Source organism: Schistocerca piceifrons, chromosome 5 (genome assembly GCF_021461385.2).
Source record: "Schistocerca piceifrons isolate TAMUIC-IGC-003096 chromosome 5, iqSchPice1.1, whole genome shotgun sequence".
Lineage (NCBI taxonomy): Eukaryota > Metazoa > Arthropoda > Insecta > Orthoptera > Acrididae > Schistocerca > Schistocerca piceifrons.
This window is the reverse complement of record NC_060142.1, coordinates 381,160,187-381,163,256: the sequence shown is the minus strand read 5'-3', so window position 1 is coordinate 381,163,256 and position 3,070 is coordinate 381,160,187. Positions and strand designations below refer to the sequence as shown.

Sequence of the window (3,070 nt, the reverse complement as noted above, 5' to 3'; positions counted from 1 at the left end):
TAACACATTCGTCTGTCTAATCTGTATGATTGTCCTTTTTTTAGAGATGTCCAGTCGTCTCCTATAGTGGTAACCGTCATTATTCGTTACTCTGTATCCATTATTCGTTACTCTGTATCCCACTTTTTACACATTGAATCTTCCTGACGATTCTCTTAATCTTTGATCTTGACTTCATATTATTAAATTGTGATCTGATTCTACATCTGCTTCTGGTTATTCCTTACAATCTAACATGTAATTAGTGAATCTTTCTTTGACCACGATTGAATTCAGATGTGTCTTCCCTTATCTCCTTTCCAAGTAAATAGCCTCCTTTCATGATTTTTGAACAGTGTAGTTTCTATTACTGTCTGAGATTTACTGCAGAGATCAAGGAGTTCTTCCTCTCTCATTCCTGCAACTACTCTCATACTCAATCGTTCCTTTTTGCGTTCTATCTCTTCTGTTTGTTTAGAGTTCCAATCCACTCTGATTACTAAATTTTCATGTCTCTTTCTCTTTACGTGTGGCGTTACCCGTTCAGTGTCATCATATACCCTCTCTCTATCTCCCTATCTTCCGCTTGTGATACTGGCATGTAAAACTGACTTGTTTTTGATATTATGTTGTTGATTTTGTTGAGAATAATCCAGTCACTGAAATAGAATGAAATTTTGAAATGATAATTAAATGGACACCCTAGCTGCAAACAGGCGTTAATGTACTTCATTGGGGACATATTGAAAATGTGTGCCCCGACCGGGACTCGAACCCGGGATCTCCTGCTTACATGGCAGACGCTCTATCCATCTGAGCCACTGCGGGGACTTATCCCTTACACGCTCCCCGTGAGATCCACATTCCCAACATGTCCACACCACTACATTCGTAGTGCGCCTAATAGATGTTTGCCCATCGGGTTCGAGTCCCGGTCGGGGCACACATTTTCAACATGTCCCCAATGAAGTACATCAACGCCTGTTTGCAGCTAGGATGTCCATTTAATTATCATTTCATTTCTAGCAAAGCTGCATGGTCATCCACGGTAACTGTTCTTTCGGGAACAGATACTACCGTCATATATAGAATGAAATTTTCACTCTACAGCGGAGTGTGCGCTGATATGAAACTTCCTGGCAGATTAAAACTGTGTGCCGGACCGAGACTCGAACTCGGGACCTTTGCCTTTCACGGGCAAGTGCTCTACCAACTGAGCTACCCAAGCACGACTCACGCCGTGTCCTCACAGCTTTACTTCTGCCAGTACCTCGTCTCCTACCTTCCAAACTTACCAGAAGCTCTCCTGCGAACCTTGCAGAACTAGCACTCCTGAAAGAAAGGATATTGCGGAGACATGGCTTAGCCACAGCCTGTGGGCTTCTGTAAAGTTTGGAAGGTACAGGACGAGATACTGGCCGAAGTAAAGCTGTGAGGACGGGGCGTGAGTCATGCTTGGGTAGCTCAGTTGGCACATCCCCCACCTGGCACAAGTTCTTCCTATGCCGGTGGTGTTGGCCCGCCGAATCCTGGCGGCACTAGGATATTTTGTGAGTACAGGTCTGCTTTTTAAGGTCGGATACGAAACCCTCACCCTTCCTCGTAGTCGTGGAGGTCTTGCACTAGTCCACGTACGCGACCGAGCAGTGGCTATTTATATAACTACAATGATGAAGATATGGACACGACACCGGACAAGTCTGACGGGCACCTTGATAGACGAACTCGCTCCACCTTCTCGTTCGGCTCCGGTAGCGTTGTCTCACATCTCACCATCGCTTGCCCATGTGCGAACCTTTTTTGTGGAACACAGTTATGTACATATGGAACTACCGACTACCAGGACGGCAACGGCACGTGATATATATCACATCTTGACTCGACGACGGCCGAATAATGGCGTAGAGCGCCGGCAACCAACTGTTACGTGGTCAGTGGTATGGCGTACAGTGCACCATCCACTCCTTGATACGGGAACACGCGCACTGTGGTATCAGGTGGTAAATGGGAAATACGTGACTCGTTCCAGGTTGCATACCATTCATATGTCTGACGAGCCACTGTGTCCGCAGTGCAATGTTATAGACATGCGGGATATGCCTGATATGCGGGCCTTCGGCGGACGTATGGTGTTTGGTCAAGAAAATGATGGCCTTCCTCCTTCTGGTGGGGCCGCAAGCAATAGAACCACGGATACTACTTCTCCCAGATAGGACATACTATCCCCGAACAAAGACAAACGCAGTGACTTGGATTCGAGGTTTGACTGTGCGTTATCTTTCCCGAGACGGCAGAAAGAATGTGCTCGACTTTTGGGCCTTACTACAAGAACATCACTCGCAGCTTATGAGACACCCGAGATAGCGAACATATTACGCTAATTTTTTAGGGAGTGCCTTGCTTGATCCCCCAACCAGATGGGGTGTCCCGGGTAGGAGAATGTAATTATTGCCTATAAGTATCAGAACAAGAAAGGACCAGGACAGTGGAGAGAATCCACCACCACACGTGAAGACGTACCCGACACCAACGCGAGGTATAACGGGATTAGCGAGGTACGCGCCCAGAAGAGGAACGTGGTCCGTTATTGTTTTGTACTGACAGAAGCAGGATATTTTTTCACTAATACGTAAAAAGAAAGTCCACTTATTTACGTTTCCCAGAAATATTTTATTTTATAAAAGTCATCGTCTTATACATTTAAAAAAATGCTGGAAGCAGTTTATGTTTGTTATTGTTACACCATTATGTAAGAAAAGTCTACTTATTTACGTTTCCCAGAAATATTTTATTTTATAAAGGTCATCGTCTTATATAAAAAAAAACAATGTTAAAAGCAGTTTATATTTGTCATTGTTACACCATTATGTAAAAAAAAGGTCAACGCATCTGTTTAGTAAGTTAGAGACCTGAGTTCCAATCCCAGTTCGGTAAAAAAAAAATTTCTCATGATGGGCTGCTATAAATAAATAACACTTGCAAAGACAGTATTTTGTTATTCGTGACAGGCAGTCCAACCGTAATGACATAAGACTTTTGTTGATCGCTCACCCTTGTGAAAAACAAGATGGTTACTTGAGTCACGCCGCAT

The 3,070-nt window shown here is 44.2% G+C and overlaps 1 non-coding gene across 1 annotated transcript; it reads right to left on the bottom strand.

Annotated features, from left to right (window-relative positions):
- Positions 1 to 1,133: 1,133 nt before the first annotated feature.
- Positions 1,134 to 1,208, bottom strand: Trnas-uga. Its single transcript has one exon. It is a non-coding gene; the product is annotated as a tRNA-Ser (tRNA).
- Between the last annotated feature and the right edge of the window lie 1,862 nt (positions 1,209 to 3,070).